General features: G+C 44.3%; 1 long non-coding RNA gene across 4 annotated transcripts in view; it reads right to left on the reverse strand.

Moving 5' to 3' along the window:
* Positions 1 to 22,168, reverse strand: part of LOC309844677 — a 188,906-nt gene that overhangs the window by 85,107 nt on the left and 81,631 nt on the right. For all 4 annotated transcript variants that reach the window (XR_014300812.1, XR_014300813.1, XR_014300814.1 and 1 more), the window contains one exon: positions 10,118 to 11,439. This is a non-coding gene — a long non-coding RNA (uncharacterized lncRNA). The remainder of the gene's footprint in view (positions 1 to 10,117; positions 11,440 to 22,168) is intronic.

A 22,168-nucleotide genomic window follows, 5' to 3' on the forward strand; every position in this document is an offset into this window, starting at 1 on the left:
CCTTCACTGTGAAGGGAAGGCTGTATTAGGTGATCTCCAAGGACCCTGTAAACTCCAGCACTGCCAGAGGCTTCATGTGATTTTTAAGCCAAGATGGGGCTGGTTTCACAAACTGCTTAGGTAGAGAAAATTGCCTTTAATGCTCCACCTCCGATATAACTTGGAATTAACTGCCTTGATTTTCCCATTTTAAAAAAAAAGGACCTGTACCAAGACCACCACTTGCTTCTCTCCAAAGACATCCTACATTCGTTCCTGAGAGACATATTTATAACTAAACAAAAAATAAAGATTGATTATAATGTCATAAGAAAAAGCAGGGAACAAACTATTTTGCCAAATCTAACACGGTTATCACTCCTCTTTGAAAGTATTCTTTTAAAACTGCTGATCCCTATGTACTAAGTAGAGGAATTCAATCCGAGGCAAAGTATAAGGAAAGGGCTGGGTACCTCACAGTCTCAGTCTTCTTCCCTTCTTTGAAGTGTGGGAGCTAGAGTCTCACTCGCCCCAGAGAGGCAGAGTGGTGCCAAGAGTATGGGTGGTAGATACTTAAATTCAGTGTCAACTGACCTTTCCTCTGTGCCAGATAGTATATTAAACTTTGAAGAAAAAGATGGCCAAGATATAGTCTTTGCCCCCAAGAGCTCCTGGTCTTTTCTGGAGATCTTTGTTTCTATCATAACAGACATAAGTAATAACTTTCATATCCCTGGAACACTAAGATAAATGATCACAATGTTCAGTTATATATAATTCACATTCTGGAGCTATACCTCCACCACTTTCTCACAACCTCTCGCTCTCTCTCGCTCTCTCTCTCTCACTCGTATATCTATTGAAATAAGGAAAGCAAAGCCAGCAGATCTAATTCACAGTAAGAGTGAACCAGCAATGCTGATCTTGGCTTTCTTTAACTCCTAATCAAGAAGGAACACGTTAGAAAATGCGTGTACTTTATTATTAGAGAGGAGCAACCTGCAACCACTCAGTAATGCACGGACACAGCAGTACACGGAACATAAGATGAGGTTGAGATCATTGAGGTTGATATCATTGGTCATGTGGGAACTGAGGCTCGAGTTCAGGTTGTTGCATCCTGCCTTGCAGGTTGTAAATCACATGACTCCAGAGGTTGCCATTCACATAGCCTAGGATGTGAATGATGTCCCCGGAATGTGTAATGAGATGAGGCTGCATAGATTGGACTCGAAAGCCAGCTTGGAACGGCTCACATGCCCACTTTGACCAGACTAAACTTCCACCCCACAAACGTTCCTGTGGCCACACTAGACAGACTGTTTTTTTATAGGTGAGTCCCCTAACCTCACTTCTGGCTTTGTGGGAAAGAAGAAAAAAGCAGACAGGGGTGCTGGTTTTCACTTTACTCAGTCTTTAGGATAACTTGGTTTCTTACGAACATGGAATCTTTAATACAGACTATGACCCATCTCTAGAGGAGGAAAAACTAAAGTTGAAAAGGTATGTCTTCACCCCTCTTGTTTTCTGTTGTCCAATGGAAAACAGTAATCAAAACCTAGGGCTGATCACATGGAAGGGCCCGGATAGCACAGCACTTGCAAACACCTAGCAGGTGCTGGAGGCATGGGAGTTCTCAGGTGGGCTCAGGGCCACAGGCATCTTCTAGGGACAGCAGGAAGCCCCACCTCTGTTCTGGTGACAGTGTGTGACCTGCGCCAAAAGTAGTTCCAAGAGCCCGAGAGGGATGCAGGATGTCTTGACTTTGTCATAGGCTCTCCTGTTCATTAAACCTCCTTTAAAGACTCTGTGAAGACGGTTTATGAGTTGGGTACTTTGGGCTTTCCTGTGAAAATGCCTCCCCTTCCCCCCCCCCCATAAATGAGCCCAGATGTTTTGGGCACCTTTTTAATATATCCTCCTCAGAGTTTCCACACGGAAAGAGGCTGTTAGAAGTAAGTGCTCCTCATTCCCTGAGAAAACTTCCCAGTCGTCATGGCTGCTTCCATTTCCCTGGACAAGCCTGCTGTTCCAAAGTTATTTCAAGATGGCAGCAGTAGAAAGATGGATTACCTCTGTCAACAGGGAGTCCTAAAGTTCTGCCATTCACTGAGCAAAGAAACGTGTGCCTGCCATGGGCGGCTGATAAGGGAAGTGGACATAGGATAAACTTCAGTCCGGCCAGCTGACAAAGCTCAAACACAGCCTCTGGAAAAACAGCAGCTCCCGGTCCTCTGCTTTGTGAAAGCAAAGACTGTGGGCTTTGTTTGATTACTAGGCCATTACCGTCAGCGGGAGGCATGCACTTCTGAGCGGCTGCTGCCTGCTGTAGAGACAACAGGACAGTTTCCTCAGAGGGAACTAGAAGCCCACGTTGTCCAAAGAGGGTATTTTACCTCCAACGCTTCACTTTGGTCCCTCATCCCCATCCCATGGAACTCTCCATTCTGATTCATTTTTAGGAGCAGACCATGATTTGTAGGTGATGAACTTCCCAGCATTATTTCAGAACTGGATAGCCACTACCACTTGTTGGAGCATCTAGTATGGGCTTCATAAGAACAGCAAAAGTTTTACATGCAAACATAAGAACAGCAAAAGTTTTACATGCAAAATCTCACTGAATCGCCACAACACTCCGGTGTTATTAAGCCCAGTATTTTATAGATGAAGACGTGGAGGTATAACAAGGTGACGTGCCTTGCCCAAGTTCACACAATTAGTAGGCAGTCGCTCTGGGATTTGACCACCAGCCAGACGGGTCTGGTTTCAAAACCAAATCTTCTTCTGTTAAGAGCACTGCTTCCCTTGCCCCTTCTTAGTCTAAGGAAAGAGGTCACATTGAGAGAAGCTTCATAGCTTGCAAAGGCTTTGGATCCCCTTGCCCGAATTACAGGTTTGAAGAATCATAAACTGTGCATGCTCCAATGCAATAAAATGATAACCATGCGACACTAATAATAATCACGTCTCCTTTCAGGACTCCCTTGTCTCTGTGCTTGTCCCCTTTCAAAAGACTGTCCACTTAGCTCATTCTTATCTTATCTTGGTTAATCAAGTCATATTTTGCTTTTCTCTGGCTCCTATTAAGATCTCCTTGAAGCCCTCCCCTGCTAGATAAGCCTCCCGGGGTTCTTTCCCTTTGCCATTAGTCACAATTTCCTAATGTTGAGCTTCTGCCAGAAGACAGAGGAAGCAGCTCCAAATGCAAGTGATTAGCTTGTGTGGGGGGCTTTGACACAAAGTTTTGGTCATTTACAAAGGCAAACTCACAGCTGGCCCAAGGGCAGTTGCTTGTCATTTTCCATCACTGAAAAAAATGCAAATCCCAGTAACTAGTTGCTTCAAAACATCTAGCCCCCTCACTTCTGTGGGGATAACGAGGCAGACATCTGAAGGCGGTTACTGGATCTCCACAACATTCAGGGCAGTCTAAGAGCTCAACTAATCAAGGCAATGTGTACATTATTAAGTGCTGTTTTTTAAAAAGCACTGACGGTCCATTAGGACCAATCATCCAACCATACAGAGATTTGCAAATGAAACTTGTTATTCCTGTGCCATTTCTTTGACAAACATTCCCTCATTGCAATGCAAGGTCTGGAGCAAGAACACAAAACTACACAGGAAACTTAATGAAAACTGTTATCAAAAAGAACAGTTCTGAATTGGATTTAAGCACGTTTCTCAAGTGGCCATTATTTTTTAACAAGCATGGAAATACTTTATTTTTATTAATGGGTTTCTATTTATCTCTAGGACTTTAATACCATATTTATTATGCTTTCCTTCAACCAACATTTCACTGAACACCTACTATGCACTTGCAAGACAATAGGAATGCCAAGAGAGTACACTGAAGCCTACTGAGGAGTTCACTGTCCCATAGGGATGACACACATTGTCTCAGGAAGGTTTAACCAGGTTGCAGTGACATACAGTCCCAATACCTCATTGGCCAAAATTAGCAAAGATTTTTGTTCATGTTACATGTCCATTGTGAGTGACCAGGAGCCTAGGATGATGAAGCAGACACCATGTTTAACGTTGCCAGTCAACATGCTAGAAGAAAAATGTCTGAAGAGTCTTACATAGGCAATGATATGCTCCATTCCAGAAATGACACTCATCTCTTCCACTCTCAATTCATTGTTCACAACTAGTCATTGGTCCCATCCAACCATTAGGAAACTAAGGACAATTCTCTCTCTCTCTCTTTTTTTTTTTTTTTAATTTATTTGACAGAGATCACAAGTAAGCAGAGAGGCAGGTAGGGGTGGGGGTGGGGAGGAAGCAGGCTCCCCGCTGAGCAGAAAGCACGATGCAGGGCTCCATCCCAGGACCCTGGGATCATGACCTGAGCCGAAGGCAGAGGCTTTAACCCACTGAGCCACCCAGGCACCCCTCAAGAAGGACAATTCTACCTTAAAGCTAGATTTTGGAAGATCCAGAAACATTTGGAGAATAGTCCTAATGAATACCACATACATGTTAGCAGATAATTGTGATACAATGAGAAAAGTGCTATAATAGAGAAATGAGAAAAAGAAAGATCAATAAACTCACAAATTTCATGGAGTAATTACAAGAAGTTCCCATAAGAGGTAGCATGTGAGTTTAATGTTGAAGGGTCAACATTGTCTTTCTGGGGAGCTAAGATATGAGCATTCCAGAAAAAGAGGCATTGCTAAGGCACAGAACAGGAAAACACCTTTCACTAGAAGATTGCAGGGAAATTCAGTGGGGCTGAAGCACCACATCTGGGAAGGGGGGCCAAAGGCAGGAGGCCAATGTGGCGGATATTTGCCTTGCTTGGGAGTTTGGTCTCACCCCGCAGGCAACAACAGATAATAGAGTGTCTTACAGGGGAGAGGCGTATGATGGAGTGTTAGGAATATGTTTCTTAGTTTTTTAGGAAGATAATACAGAGGAACTGGACGGGAGAGGGAGCCCCGCTAAGGGGCTGTGGCTGTAATTCAGATGAGAGACAGCGAGCCCTGCTTCTGGCCTGCCACGGAAGTCTGAGACATAAAAGGCATTTTTGAGGAAGAACTGCTCAAACCCTAATGTTTTCTCAGGAAAATCATTGTTTTTAATTAATGGGGGGCTGATGGATGACAGGGAAACCTTCAAGACCACTTCAAGGCTGCTGATTTAAGAAATGAGGAAATGCTACACCACTTGCTTAGACAGGCAATACAGCTGGAGATGAAAAACTTGTAGGCAGGAAGACGATGAGCTCAGATTTGGACATGTTGAACTTGAGGTGCCGGTGGAGATGCAGGTTGAGGTGGCCACTGGAATATAGGGCCCTGGAGTCTTAAATCCATTGGGAGATACGAATTTGGGATCAATGCAATTTGCAAATAATGCCTGTCATTGGCAGCTGAGCCCTACTAATACAGCGTCTCCTAGAGAAAACTGAAGAGTTCAGTGCAAATACATAGAAACATTCTGAAGTTGGTTTTGTTAAACATTTAAATACATATGTATATGTCTAGTAAAAGCTCAGGGGTAAAGAGTTTGGGAATATCTCATCCATCCAAATGCCCTGAGAAAATTACTTCCACAATTTCAGTTCATATCTACCCCCATCGAAGTAAAAGTTTCTTGCCTAGGAAAATGTAGATAATTTAGAACAAGGAAATGTATATATTTCACTCAGAACTGATTTGATGTTTAACCTGAGGAAAGAATTTTGAAACCAAACTTTTAATGACAATTATAAGAAATCAATGCAATTTTTTAAGTGAATAATCAAGTTTACAGGGTTTCTGCAAATTTGGGTGGCCATCTGTAGGAATTTTCAATAGACTGGGGGTTTTTTTCTTTTAATTTTTAATTAAATTGGCCTAAGTCAGCAATCAAGGTTTCCATGTTACTGTGTAATGTATAGGGTAGCAAGTACACTGGGCTCCCACGAGCTCCAAAAGAGACCATTTAGAAGGCCAGAGGGAGAAATCTGAACTCTCATTGTCAACGTTCCAAGAGATAAACAGAGCATTATAAGTCATTCTGAGGCAACAGGATCAGGGTTTTTAAATAAATCATATTAATATGTGAATAAGACAAGCATTATTCTCTTCTTTCAAAATTTAATAGAGCTTTTGTTTTTGCCAAGTAGGAAGGTGACTGTTGAGCTGTGTGGCTAGGAAGCACATCTTGGACTTTCTGGTCTTACCTCTCCTGTGCATGCCCAGGTTACACCTGCTTTCTAAGTAGTTGACCCTGACTCCTGGGGTCAGTCCACCTCAGGCCAGCTCCGGCAATCCCCAGTGGCTAGCTAACTGCTAAGCCAAGAAAACAAAACAAAACAACAGAAAAACCCTGTCTTCTGGGATGCAGACCATCTAGGAATTGGTAACAATCCACCCATTTCCAGAAGTGAGAGGAAAGAATAAGAAGGTTGATTCAATGAGGCTATTTTCTAAGTTCAACTTTTTCCTAAGCCCAGGTGACTGACAGGGAGAGGTTCAAGTCTGTATTCTTTATAGGAAGGTCCACAAAAAAGAGTGTGAGTCTGTCTAAACCTATTTTTCCTTCCCTTGCTAATCTATGTTCTGAAAAGCACTGGCTTTCAAACTTCAGGGCCCTAGGAAATACATACAAATACCACTGAAACAAGTTTCACAAAACAGCATTTGCCTGAACAATGTGTGATATGCCTGACATTTCCCAGTCTGTTCTGTTTCATGTAGAAAGGTCTGCTTGTGTCCCCCTAAATGACTTATGACTCACTAATTAACTTTGACCCTCAGTTTGACATGTAGTATCGTAGAGTATCCCTTCCCCAAATATACATTTAAATTCTACCTAGGAGAAAGCAAAAAACGTTGGTAATGCTTTGAGGCTCTCAACAAGTACATGGAACTATTGAGTCTCTGAGGTTCTCTATTCCGGGGTGGTTCTCTTCCATTTCACAGGGACACTGAGCATATACCAATGGGCTCAATTCTGTGGAACCAACTGTTGCTTTTGAATGAATTTTCACCACCAGCATGTTCACTCTGTTTGGACTTCACCTTCTCAAGCAGAGCTCCACCCTTTATCCACTCAACTTCCAGCTAAGAGACTCATGATTTCAGGGATCCTAGACTAGCATTATTCAATAGAACTTTCTGTGTTGATGGAAAAGTTCTAGACCTGCACTGTCCACTGGCCACTAGGAACAAGTAGCTAGGAACATTTGAGTTGTGGCTAATGAAACTGAGGAACTGCATTTCAAATTTTATTTAATTTCAATTATTTAAACTTAAGTAATCCTGTTGTAGTTAGTAATTACCATAGTGAATAGTACCAGCTCTAGATAAACCCTCAAAATATGTTATCATTTCTTCCCCTCTTAATGCTTACAGCTAATTGCATTGACATCACATTGACTTTGCACTCTTCACACATTACCTTGTTCACTTGTGGTCCTTTCAAATCATGTTTATGGTTAAGTGATTTAATTCATGCATTCAGTGTTCTCCATTTTCCTGCCATTTTCTTTTTTTTTTTTTTAATGAATTTTTCCTTTTATTTCCGTCACAGTCTCATCTTCCTAGACCTTTCAACATACTCATTTTTGCAAAATAATTTGATGCTTTTTTTTTTTCCATTTAGAAAAACCTGAACATGAATCACAGACTCATATGCAAGTAATGGGCTGGTGAACAAGCAGTGGTTAAGATTGAAGTGACCAATTCCCAAATGCTATTTTGTGGTGGTAGGTGACGTAGACTTGTTTTGGCTCTGGATTGTACCTTTTTTGCATCTATATGTTGGAAATGTGTACATTTTGTATCTGAAATTGGAGAGTATGTAAGTAGAGAAACTAGTGTACTTAGAGTAGGATGTTGAGGAGTAAAAAGTGTCTAAGAAGACACTTTCTGCCTTCTAAGGTAGATAAGCATAGGTAGAAGAACTTCCCTATGAGACTTGTTAAGAGATGACACTGTGAGAGTGGTATAGTATCAACGGTATTGGAGAAAGAAGAGTTCTGAGTTGGGGCCGGAGGTATTGAGGGCTTCTTAGAAGAGGTAACTTGGGGGTGCCCGAGTGGCTCAGTAGGTTAAGGCCTCTGCCTTTGGCTCCAGTCATGATCCCAGAGTCCTGGGATCGAGCCCCTCATGGGGATCTGTGCTTAGCAGGGGCCCTGCTTTTCTTCTTCTCTCTCTGCCTGCCTCTCTGCCTACTTGTGATCTCTGTCAAATAAATAAATAAAATCTTAAAAAAAAAAAAAAAAGGTAACTTGTAAGCTGGGTCTTATAGATTGGCACTCTTAAGCATTGGGGACAGGGAAGAGCACTCCAGGCTGGGAAACACAGTTAAGGGAGAATTATAGATAACTTAGCCTTCTTTGAACAGGCAGCATACTCAAGCTATCTAGTGTCTTAATGTCTAATGTGTCTAATCAGGCCTGCATTTTAGGAAGATACATTCATCCACAAATATTTACTTTGGACAGCAAGATAAAAATAATTATTTAGAGGGAAATAAAACTGGAGCAGAGAGATCAGCTCCTTGAGTAATAAGATAAAGTAAATGAGAAGTAACAATCCTCTAAACCAGGAGATGGCAAACTGTCCCATGGACTGTATCAGACCAAAAATCTGGTTTTGCGACTATACTTTTATAGAAACACATTCACAGGGACGCCTGGGTGGCTCAGTTGGTTAAGCAGCTGCCTTCGGCTCAGGTCATGATCCCAGCGTCCTGGGATCGAGTCCCACATCGGGCTCCTTGCTCCACAGGGAGCCTGCTTCTCCCTCTGACTCTGCCTTCCACTCTGTCTGCCTGTGCTCGCTCTCACTCTCTCTCTCTCACAAATAAATAAATAAAATCTTTAAAAAAAAAAAAAAAAGAAACACATTCACATATTGCCTATGGCTACTATCATGTTCAATCGTTGCCACAAGGACAGCATGACTTGCAAAGCCTAAAATATTTACTATCAAGCTCTTTCAAGATGTTTGGCAACCTGGGTTGTAAATTAGAGTACCGGGAGCAGAGAAGGTGGAATGCATACCAGGAAAATGATGGCAATGAAATCTATGGGATTCAGAGACAGGTGGCACCATGGAATTCATTGACCAGGGAAGTTTAATTCAAGGATCCTTAGGGTCCCTAGCCGGGGAGACATAAAGAAGAGCAGTTTTGTTCGCTGAGATACGGATGAGAACACAAGCTAGGAATAATAAAAGGTAAGGAGTGATGTGTTGTTTTTGAAGCACCGGTGGCCCACACACACATGTGAAGATGAACACACTCACCTCTAGAGCTAAGGAGAGACACCACAGCTGGACACATAGACTTGAGGGCTGTCCACCTAGAGTTTAGAGGTGATGAGAAGATGATGGACCCAAGAGAGAAGAAAGGAGAGAACAGGAATGGACAGAAACCTGGGAGAACATTCCAATGTAAGCAGTGCACAGAGAAGGAAGAACCAGTGAAGGATTCAGAAGAAGGGTGGGAGGAACAGCATGGCATTATGGAAATAACAGGAGGCAAAAAAAACATACAGCAGAGAAGATAGCCTAGAACCAAAAGCTGTCCTAAGAGTCAAACAGAATGAGAAGGTGACTGAACATATCAAGGGCATCACTGTTGGTATTTGTAGACAGAATCCAAGGAATGAACAGAAGGAGAAAAAGTTGTGACAACAAATGAAAACTAATCCTTTCAGACCTTTAACTATTGAGGAAAGATAAAGACCAGCTGGAAGAGAGAGCAGGTCAAAGGAGGTCTTTCTTGAGGAAAGGAGAGCTTTGAGTACGCTTATTTTACACTAATGTCAATAGACTCTAGCATGAAGACATTTCCCAGACTTTGGACAGTTTATGAATCACTCAGAAGTCTCTGTTTGCTTCCTTTGGAACATACATCATTGCTATGGTCTGAAAAGTGAATGCTTCTGGAACCCAAGCACAAGCTAAATGAAATGCTCCTTCTAACTCAACCTAAAAATCTTCTTAAGTTTCCTAAAAGGTACCAAAACCTTTTTAAGATCTTCATGTCAAGAACTTCCTATCCTTTGAGTTTCAAAGGTGGCAAAAGTCATGTTGAAATTTGCAAGGTTGAGGAGATGTTAGTATCTGGAGTCTTTGGCTTCTCCAAGTGGAACACAGAAGCCCAGAAGATATGCCCCTAGACTTACCCTTATGGGATCCAGGGTTGTAGCTCTCAAGGGAGTGCCTCTTCTGCTGTTGTCTTTGAACCATCATTTTGACATTCAATCGATAGCTTTACCTTAGAGAGAATGGAATAGAAACTAATAACTTTCAGGTTTGGAACCAACTGGTGAGGAAGGCAAAATGGAGAGAGAAAAAGCAAGTCTTTCATGTCATCGTTCAGTTAGTGATCAAACTACGCTGGGAAAACAACCCACCACTGATCTTCTGCTTGTGCAAAATAGCTCATGTCCCTACTGCTTAAGCCATGTTGCATCGTGGTTTTATGATGTTTGTAACTAAGATCATTCCTACTAATATAGTTTATTCTTTTCTTTCTTTTCCCCTCTTTAGGAAGCAATGTCTGAATGAAAGAAATTATCTCAAATTATAGAAGTTTAGGCCTTTGAAGTTGGGGAGAGTATTTTTAGAATACTCAGAAGCCAGGCTTATTCCCTCTATATTCTTTGTTCTTTTCCTTGCCACTCTGCCTATGCCAGGCTCTCCTTCAAAACTCAGTTCACTCTGCACCTTGTCTTTGAAGCTCTCTCTGAATTCCCCCTCTTCCATTCTCCAAAACAAAGTAGATTTTCTCCCTTGATGCCTTTGTGTACACAAATTGCATATCATTTTGCATTTTTTGGTACAAGTCTGTAAGACTCCCAGCTTCCCAGAGGCCAGGTTGTTATATCTTTTTTTTTTCTCTGTATCTCCAGTGCCCAGCACAAAAGTACGCGATAAAAGTATCAAGGACTGAACTGTGTCCATCCAAGGTTTATATGCTGTACCTCTGAACCCTAATGTGACTCTATTTAGAGATGGGTCCTTTAAAGATATAATTAAGGTTAAATGAGGTCATAGGGGGAGACCTAATCCAATAGGACAGGTGTCTTTGTAAGAAGAGGAAGGGACACCATTGATACAGAGGAAAGGCCATGTGGGAACACAGAGAAAGGAGTCGTCTGCAAGATGAGACTGCAAGAAGTCTCTGCAAGAGACAGACGTCAGGAGAACCCAAGCCTGATGGCACCTTGATCTTGGACATCTAGTCTCCGGAACTGTGAGAAAATAAATTTCTGTTGCTTAGTCCTCCCAGGCTGTGGCATTTTGTTGTGGCAGCCTGAGCAGATGAATACAAAAGGAGCGTTGAGGGCGCCTGGATGGCTCAGTCGGTTAAGTGTCTGCCTTTAGCTCAGGTCATGGTCCCAGGGTCCTGAGACTGAGTTCTGCATTTGGCTCCCTGCTTGGCAGAGAGCCTGTTTCTCCTTCTTCCTCTGCTGCTCTCCCTGATGGTGCTTTCTCACTCTCTCTGTCAAATAAATCAGAACACAAACAAAAGAGTGTTGAATGAATGAATGAGTGAGCTTCCTTTCGGAAAGGTAGTTCACACATCCACATTCATCTACTGCTATTAAAGCAATTAGGTGCTTCCGCTATTCTAAGAGTATGATTTCAAGACAACTTTGACAAATTAATTTTATTTTGGCTAAGAAAAGGAAGAAAACAGCCTGTCTCTTTGCCATGGCAAACATACAGAAAGGTATTTTCTCCTTAAGTCCTTCCATATCCCTAATTTCTGACTTTTTCTCTTTTAGGTTTGCTTTACACAGAGAATGATGAACCCAGTGGAGACCCGGGAACTACACGCAAAGAGGAAATACGACCAAAGAAAGGGGTCGCTTTCATCTCCCATGAAAGCAACGCTGTTTTTGTTGATACATATGGAAAAAATCAGGGCCAATTATGCATTGTGATTTGGCACTGGGGCTGCGGGCTCCCCACAGGCCTTTTCTTCCTTTCCACAGATATACCATTACAGTCCACGGGAGCCCTGCGCCCTCTGTTCCTGGCAAGGCCATTCCTCGGTGAGATGGACTTAGCCAGGGGCGTCTCTGTCACTGTCAGGATGGGCTTCAAGTGCAAACAGCTTTTCCTGTCTGTTGACTCTAAGGAAGAAGAACTGTACTTGGTCAAGGTGGAGTGGAGACCATCACACACTGTTTCATCACACCATCACACACTGTTTCACACAGTGGGTGTGGGCACCCTCTCGAGCCTCAAGGGAACTTCAAAATTGCTCCAGTCTTCCTGGTGTTTCACCAGGAGCTTATTTCATGTGAGCTTTGGGTTGATCATGATCAATCCCCTTTTCTAATCTCCTGGTCTAAAACATTGATATTCAGAATTTTTAAAGTGGAGATTATCAGGGTGTTAGGAGACCTGGTTCGGACCTGCTGTCTGCTAACTTACTGCATGACTTTGGGCAAGCTCCCGCACCACTAAGAACCTCAGTCTCTTTATCTATGAAACAAAAGGGTTGGGCTGAGTGTCTCCCAGCTGAAACCATCTCCTGTGCTGCCCACTAAAGTACCAACTAACCACATGTGGCTATTTAAATTTAAATTAATTAAGTGAAATTTAAAATGTAGTTCCTCTGTCTCACACTTCAAGGGCTTTAGTAGCCACATGTAGCTAGTGACTCCCATTTGAACAGCACAGATAAAGCATATTTCCATCATTGCAGAAAGACCAACTGGACAACCTGGGTCTAATGTTCTCATTTTATCATGACGACAAATAGATGATTTCATAACAAAGCATGGCAGTTGAATAGTACTTTTGTGTTTATTGTGTGTTTTAATACATCATAACATTTTTAAAAAGATTTTATTTATTTATCCAAGAGAGAGCGCACGAAGCGGGGGAGAGAGAGGAGGAAGGGGCAGAGGGAAGGGAAAAAGCAGATTCCCCCTGAGCAAGAAGTCAGGACCCTCAGATCATGACCCAAACTAAAGGCAGATGCGTAACCAGCTGAGTTACCCCTTCAATGCCTCATAAGGTTTAACCACCCAAAATAGGTAAGAGAGGAATTACTATACCTACTTTATCCGACGAGGGCCCTAACTCAAGGATTAAATGAAATCAAACTCCTGTCAGGCCATGCTGCTGATGACCTCAGCACTTTCCAAATCCAGTGCTCTCTCTAACACCTGGCACTAAACCACAGGGCAAAGATGTGTGTGGCCTGGCTAAGGTCACTCCAACCCATGGCAGCGCGGAACATAAGACCTAGCCGTTAAGAGCTGATCTAACGACACGGTACCCTAGTTTTTATTTTATCTCCACATACCCTCACTGTGTGGTGTGACCACAGACCAGTTATTTAACATCTCTGGGCTCCTTTTTCCTCATCTGTCAAATGGGAATGGCGACGGTAACCACTGCTTGCGAGAATTCTGGGAACAGATGCAAATGAAGTACTTAGCTCAGGAAGCCAGGCACCTAACAACTGCTCACTAAAAGTTAGCGACCCGAAGACAACCATTAGCACTACCTTTATTCTACCCTGAAACTGCATTTCCTCTCCACCCCCAGCGGACCCACAGATAGCTCCTGCACACTTCTTGCCAGCTTATCTAAGAAAAGATGACATTACTCTTACACATAGACAACAACTCCTTTTTTTGAAACCTCCTGAGTGATTTGGCCTCATAACCTCCCGCAGCCCTGAGTTCCCCGGATTAATTACAAGTTGTTTAGGAAGAGCTCTCTCAGAGGGATTGCATTAATCCGCCTGGGCAACGTGCCACAAGCAAATGGCTTTTCCCCTTTAATTTTACCAAAACTCTTTGGTGCCAGGAACACATCACGTGTCTGCCCCCAAGGAAGGCCTGGCACAGTAGGTGCCACTAGTGCGTGTGCGGGTGAGGGGAGCGGCTGGGGACCCCTATAGAGCTCCCTGCAGGGTTTCTCCCCCAGAGCAGGGCCCAGCAGCCTGACTGCAATGCTGGCTCTACCCAGCATGAGTTTCGTCTTCTGGAAAAGGCACGGCAGACACGTGTCTCCTGGTGATGACTTTTCCTTCCCTGTCCCACCACAGTGGAGTGCCTCAAAGAACAATATTTATGCGGACGGAGCCACAGAGTGTGGGGGGCCAGTCTACAAAGCCCAGCTCTACGAGAGCTTAGGGGGTGGGGGGCTGCCCCAGAGCGGGGCCAACAGGGCAGAGGCCTGAGTCCACAGGTGTTTCCCGCACCCCGCCCACCCTTTCCTGGGGCCCAACCCAGGGCTGAGGAAGTAAGCAAGGATCTTTTGGCCATGCTTCATTTCTCTAGGAGCTAGCAATGGCAGTGTGGTCAGACCCTCGGTGTCTCTTGAGGCAAGAAAATGAAGCGTTTTTGCTACTGGACACAGTCACGGAACAGCCTATGAGGGGTGATGCCCAGCATTAATGGGGCCCCTCTGCAGAGTCTATCTGCCACTACCACAGACCATCTCAACCCGAGCCACACGCACACCCACGGGGAAGAGCCACACACATGCTCGTTCGTTTGTTCATTCGTTCATTCAACAGTAACTTCCTGAGCACTTGGTCTTGGGAGGATTCTGAGATAAGTAAAACCCAGTGCCTCTTGCAAGAACCTCAGAGAGCAGTGGGGAAGTGGCAAGGAGGAGAGAAAAATTAGGTGACAGTAGGGAAGTGCTCAAACTGAGACCCCAGCGGAGGGCTAAGAGACACACATGGGTCCAAGGGAATGACATGGGAGTTGGGTCTCCGTGGCTGGATGAGAATTTAGAGGTGCTGGTTTGGGGGCGGAGGGATGTCGGGAAGAGCTCTTTGTGCAGCCTGTCAAACGCTATACAGACTTTATTCCAGGAGATGGGGAAAGACTTTGGTGGGCTGTGAGGAGAGGTGGGAGGTGGGATGTGATCTGAACACTGTTCTGTGGATAACAGATTGTTGAGAAGGGGAAGGATGAAAGCAAGACTGGTTTGGGGAGCTCTGACAATAATTCAAATGACAGATGATAAAGGAAAGACACACACACGCATTCTCCCATCCACTTGTGATATTCTTTGCCATCTGGCCAGACCAAACCTTCTCCCTCCTTCAGCAAGGACAACTCTCAAGTAATAATTACAGTCTCTAGCTTCCTATTCCTTGCTCTAATTTTCTTCCACGTCTTCAAATAACCAGTAGGCTCATTGAGTTTCCCTTCATAATATGATCTCTGAATCTAAGGGTTTCGCAGAGTGCCCACTCCATCTCTAGGGTCATAGAAACCCATTCTGTGGAATCAAGGGGACCTTGCTTTGAAGAATAATGTTGGATCAAGCCAAACTTGAGCACAGGGGAATCCTAAAAACCCCACAGACCCAAGCAGTCGTCTGGGGCATCAGTACGAGAGATAGGGAATGACAGATACCTAAACTCCATAAGAGTACAATAGATGCTATTCTTTCTGGAGTTCTTAGGAGAGACCCCGGCTGTCTTACAGCAGACTCTCTTTTGTTTCATTTCTCTCCTTTACATGGTGAGCAGTGTCCTTCAAAGGAAGCATTTAGAGGAAAATGTCTCCACAGGCCTGATCCTTTTCTTTGAAAACATAATAACGCTCAAGAATGACAGCAATGTAAATCACCAGAATCATTAGGCAGAATCTCAATGAATTGAAATTGCTTACATCAGGGTAAGATTAGGTCAGCTGCCTTGAAGGGAACCAGAGCGCTGGGGTTCGTGGACTCCCAGCCTTTCAAAAGCAAATATTGTCAGAGCGGCACCGGCTCAGTAGCCGGGATAGTCAAGCCTGATAAGCCCATCCTTGTCTGGAAAGGAACAAATTACCCTGCCACTCAGTGTCTGAGACCCCTTTATTACCCATCCCACAAAGACAAATTACCCTGGAAATGCTGATAGGATTGACCCTCCAAAAGGGCTAGGTCTGTCCCACAAGCATGGGCTACCTCTGCTCATAAAATTTGGGTGGAGGGGACAGGGCTCCCCTAGAAAGTCCAAGATGCTGCCTCATGAGGAAAGTTACATTCAAATCACTGAGCAAGCCCAGGAAGGTCTGAACACCCCAAGGGGGATGGAAATCCTCTGAAAAACAAAATAGAGCCATTATGTCTCAGGCCTAGGAAAAGCCAGAGAGATTCTAGTGCCTGAAACAAGTAACAGGAAAAATATGTCAGATGTGTGGTTGCGGCATAAATCATGAACAAAAACACAATTATAAGACTCCGGAGGAGCGGGAGGAGCTGTCGCTTGAGTACGACTCTCGATAACTATCAAACACAATTTTCACCGCTGAGGAGCGGGCAGTTAGTTTGTAACCACATTTATTTTAGGATGTCAGAAATGACTTGCCCTGGGAAGCCATGGTGCCCTCCTCTTTTTTTTTTTTCTCCTTTGTAATAAAGTAACATTTATCTTCAAACAATTGGGACTTGATTCCTTCTGAGAGTAGAAGGTACTCCAGACCTCCAGTGACCCAGACAAGGAAGGAGAGAATGGCCTTGGGGGATTAAATGTTGGTGCAAGTCCCGAGTTGTGTCTGAATCCCACATTCCATTTCCTGGCGTCCTTCCCTTCACAGGCGAGCCTTGATGAATCTGATTTGTGCTTCATGATTTGGGCCCTCCTTTGCACCAACTCTCCTGAAGGGGTGAAGCAACCCCCTCGTGGGTGAAAGGGCAGTGTTTAATGCTTGGGTTGGGGAGGGTTCAAGTGCAAGCCCCGCCACTTCTTAGTTGGATAGTCTTGGGTAACTTGTGTAGTAACTCCCTATCTGCTACCCTTCGCAGTAAAACAGGAATACAAATAAAGCCGTCGAGAAGATTACATTAGATCTTCCATGTAAACCACTCTGCTCTCATGAAATATCTGCAGAATTGAATTAAGACTAGACTGGAGATGAAAAGAAGGAAAGAACAAGGGTCTGCATAATGCATGAAACGTAAGCCTCAAACCCCTGGTCCCTGGGTAATCGAGAGCGGACCTAATAAAAACAGTAGTGACTATCCAACAGCAATCTATTTTCATTTTGGAGATAAATATTTTTATATCTTAAAAACTAGCAAGAGAAAATGATTTAAGATGGGTAACAATCAAGAGGGCCAGTTATCATTGTTGCCAAAATAGAAGCAAGTGACTCAAAGTGGCCCAGGCAGAAAGAAATACCTAGGAAAGGTTTAGCTGCCACCTCTGAGCGTAGTCATTCTCTGCTACACAGCAAGGAATCCTCTTGGTCCATCATAGGGTGTTTAAAATAGAGGATACAGGATCCAGTCTTCTCAGGAAATGAGAGGCCCAGAATGGAAAGGAAAGGTCCAATGATTCATTTTTATGATGTTACATGAATCTCAAATATTATTTAAATAATACTAGCTCAATGAAGTATCCCCATTTTACAGAGGAGGAGCTTGAGGCTCAGGAACGGACCAAAAGTCATGTCACCAGTTAAGTGCAAAAGCTGGGATTACACTCAAGTTTGTCTGACTTCCAAGGCAGTGCATCCAAACGTGGGGTGGGGGGGGGGGTCACTATACACACACAGTCACACACACACACACACACACACTCTCTCTCTCACACACGTGGAAAGAGATATCGATTAATCTACTATGCCCATTAACAAGTCAGTCTTTCATTAACAACAGATGGAAATGATGGTAAAGCAACCTTTATTGTTTCCCTTACTGGGTCTTTCCGCCCTCCCCCCACCCCCCAATAATGCAGTTACCCTCAGGCATGTTTCTGTGAGGCAATTTGAGGTTTCAATGTCCCATAATGTCAAGCTGCCAAGCAGGAAAGGAAAGCCAGTTTTAACAATGCATCTCATTTTTCACCTAATTAGTACCAACACACTTAGGGATGTTAAGGTTGAAGTCTGAGCTGTCAGCTGCTGGCAAACACAGACCCATCAGTGTAAATCTCATCCCAGACCGGGGACGGGGTGGGGGTGTTTCCCCAGTTGAAGGCTGTTGTTCTTGGCTGGGTGGTTGACAAAACAGGGTCCCTTCCCTTCTATGTGTCTGGTTCTGGGTGAGTCCGGTGCTGCCTCAAACAAGGCTGACCTTCCTTCCAGCCTAGAAGTTTCCTGTGCTCCTTTACACCTAAGAAGCCTGGCTCTGAGGCAGTGAAGCGACAGGGCCACCCCTTCTTTTGCCCGCGGAATAGAAGCTGCGTTCTATCAACTGTCCACCATTACGGATTCTCCCTGTGCTCTATTTACAAAATGGAAACAGATGAATTCAATCAAACATAAGCCCCCCGAATTATGGCTTCCTTTATACCTTGTGGTAAAGGAGTTTATACATAATTGGCACATGATTTTCTCCAGTGGTTTCAAGTTGTTCCCAAACGTAAAAAGGAACCTTTCAGTTTGGGAATGAGATGGTTTTGTTTCAAACCAATCCATAATGCCTTCCAAAGGCAGAGAGAGGGTGGGTCGGTGGAGCGAAACCAGGAAAGCGGCCAGCAGGTCATGGCCTCCTGCTTTAATTGGGGCAGATGGAGGCAGGCAGAGGGTCAGTGAGAAGAGCTGCACAAAAACTCCTTTTGGCACTTGTGCTGGTTCTGGGGAGTGAGACTCTGTTACATTGGGGATGGAAAGCCACAGAGTCCCCCACATTTACCACTGCAGTCTGCTACTGGACCATGAGATACAGAAGTAAGTCCTCGCCTTTTTCAGGTCAAGGACAACCAACACCCAATGACTCCACCTTCTACAGACTCTATAGATCAAAAACACCTTCCACCAGCAAAAGCCAATTGACAAAATTGGCTGGCACCAAAAAGCAACATAGTCATTGTTCAGCTATGTTTACACAAATCTTTAATGAGAGTCAATGCAGAAAATAAGGAAAGACCACTCTACATTTGGCTTTAAAAAGCTGGGTTTGGAGCCTGAGACATCTTCCTAAATTGCTATTAACACAGTCAACAGGTTAATATGTGTTCAGGCTTCATCCAAATGGGGCAGCTAGATCATGATCCGATTACACTAAGGTAAACAAAAGGGCAATTGTGTTCTCACCCGGGATCAGGAGGCATCTTAAAAGCTCTTTCATATTTATTTTCCACAATTTAGCAAGCTCAAAAGGGAAATGTTCAGCTCCACTAGAGGATTGCTTGTGTGTTGTGGAAACAGCAGGTCACTCCAGGTTCTCAAGGCATTAAAGATTCATGTAGGAATTTTACCAAGATCGTAGGCCTTAGTGGTTCCAACTGCAAGCTTTCCTCAAAGACGGTGGATACAGATTTGGGAGGACAGAAGCACCATTTGGCGAGAGAACATCTCACACAACCCGTTACAGATTTCTCTTTGGGGGCAGGGAGGCCTTTGTTATCAAGAAATTCTGGATCAATTGTGAGCCCATAGTCTTCCAAGCCCAGGAAATCAAATGTGACTCTTTGGGGTGCTACACAATGTTTGGTTCCTCTCTGGTCCCTCTCTCAGACAAACAGGAGCCAGGATTTCTGGTCCACAGAGAAGAGTAACCTGGAAGAAGCCCAGTCCAAGCATGCATCAAGTAGTGAAAGCCAAAGGGCTCAGGGTCCTGGGAGAGCTTTGTAAGAATGTCACTGAAATTAAAGCCTGGACTGATGGCCCAACTGAGGGCAGTCTATAGGGACCACTGGAAGCAGAGCAGTGGTTTGGAGATTGTGAGACAGCCCCTGAGAAGGAGTTCCATGATCACTATTAATGAGACTTGTGGTACACAGCCTCTATGATGACCCCCAATGATCACTACCTCTTGGTATTAAAGCCTCATGCAACCCTATCCCAAGTGTGATCTGGACCTAGTGATGAGCTTCTAATGGATAGAATATGACAGAAGGAATGGGAGGCTATAAGATTACTGTCAAAGTAAACCAGAGCCAAACAGAAGTTAGAGCCATAAAGGCAAACTTTATTCCAGAACTATTGCAATAGAGGAAGAGTGGTCTCACTATAGAATTGGGCACAAATATAGAATTGGGCGCTAAATCCAAGAAGGACAAGTGGGGATTAACGGCCATGGAGCAGGATGGTGATCAGTGGGTAGAAAACAACTAAAAGGAAACATGAGGAATGAGGGGCATCTGGCTAACCTGACACAGGAGGATTCTTCCTGAAGGCAGTCCAGGGTAGTAAGCTATGGAGGCTTGGGAATGAGGAATTTCACCACATATGAAGAGTGGTCAGATACCAGGGGCAGAGGATTCTGGCTAAACTAACTCACTAGGATTCTTGCTAAACCTGGAATAAGCAGGCAAAAGACAGAACCAAGTTCTGACTTTAAGGACACTGAGGAGCCTCACTCCTATTGAGTCAAGTAAGGTCATTACAAAGAGAAGTGGCTTCTGTCTTACTCTTCTTGCTCTCTTGAGGGCTTGCTCTGATGGAATTCAGCTGCCATGTTTTGAGATGCCCTATGGAGCAGTCCACATGGCAAGGAACTGATGAAAGACCCCAGCCGAGAGAAAGCGAAGAACTGAAGCTCTCCATCCAGTAGGCTTCCAGGAACTGAATTTTGCTTGGGTGTGGTCCCCCCTCAGCCTTCAGATGAGACCACAGCCACAGCTGACACAACAGTGGCAACCTTGTGAAAGTCCTTTAAAGCCATACCTGCCCTACAGAAAGTGTAACATAAATATTTCTGACTTTAAGCTGCTAGGTTTGGGGGGTAATTCACAGCACAGTAAAAATGAGTATAGGGCCTCTATGGTCCCAGATGGAGAGGGAGTCACTGAAGGTTCTCATGGACACTAGGACATGATATTCAGAGCCTCTGGGCATCTAGGGGGTGGCCGCCTTAGTGGTTGGGTGATTCCTTCATTTGCTATGGAAGCAAATGTGCAGTAGTCCTGCTGTAACTCACCATCATTAAGCAACAGCAGCGAATCACAAAGGCCACACAGCGATTGTGGAACAGCGGTACAAAGCAAAGGGAACAGAGAGGAAAACATACCAGGGTATTCTCTCCAGATAAGTTTTATGATTGAAAAGAACAGAGTCCATATCCAGGATAATAATAACAACCAAATGGAAGAAACCCTTAGGGTTTACAAAGTGTTTTATATCTGTGATGTCATCTACCCTTCACAAACACCTTAGGTTTCTTCTTGGACCTTGAGGGATCATTTGGAAGGATAAGTAGAGGAGCACAATTTCCTACATACCCAAATCAGAAGGATGGTCCTTGTCTATCTGAGAAGGAGACACTGACCTCTTTGACCAGGCACAAAGCTTCAGGTGAAAAAGGAAGGAGTTGCCTGCCTAGCCAGCTGGATGGGCTGCATCGATCTCAGCCAACATGGGGAAAAGCCACATGTAAATCACCGTCACACCTGCACCCCAGGGCAGAGACTATCTCCAGTTCTGCCAATGAGGACGTTCAATTTTGTGGAGCTTGTCCAAGTTAGCATAGCCAGAACATGGTACATGTGGGAATTGGGCCCAGGTCTACATCACACCCTGTGGATTGTCTACATCCTCAGTTACGTTGTTGAATACTTAGCATACAAGCCCAAGTAAAGACCTTTTCTAAGTTGCCAGAGCACTTTTCTCCAGGCCTCCACAGGAAACAAATGAACAAGAAGAATGGGAGAATATTAATAAAGGGGCTTCCACATTTGGAATGCTCTCACGCCCTCTGATGTAAAAGATTAGAATGAATAGACATGCCCCTCATTCCTAATCCATGCTCTAGCTGAAGTTCATTATCCTACCTCTTCTCCACTCCTCAGTTCCAATCAACTCCAATCCTTTGCTCTCCTACGTATGGAACAAATCTGCTTCATCTCCCCATTACTGTTTTCACTGCCCTAGTGCAGGGGACAACCTCCCTTCCCTTGATGGCTTCATAACCAGCCTCCTCACCTCTGGGCTGGGGCCTTACCCGCAGAGTGAACCTGTCAAAACCCAGATCGGAACCTATTGCTTGTTTCTTTCAAACCCCAACATGTCTCCCCTATATTACAGGACGAACTTCATCTCTTAAATCACATACACAGGCTTCTATGGAGGGTCTGACCACCATCCATCTCAGCAGCTCAGCTCTTCCCTCTCCCTGCCCCCTAGTTTATGTTCCAGCTGTGGCTGGGACGGCTTCTGTTTCCTCAAACAGGTCATGTCATCCCATGCCCCAGACCTTCCCTAAAACTGTTCCTTCAGTGGGAACCACCGGTTTCCCCTTACACATTTGACTAAATCCTACTCCATCCCTAAAACCTAAGCATCTCCTTCCCCTCTTCTTCCTCTGTGCTCCCA

The sequence above is a fragment of the Mustela nivalis genome (assembly GCF_964662115.1).
Source record: "Mustela nivalis genome assembly, chromosome: 12".
NCBI lineage: Eukaryota > Metazoa > Chordata > Mammalia > Carnivora > Mustelidae > Mustela > Mustela nivalis.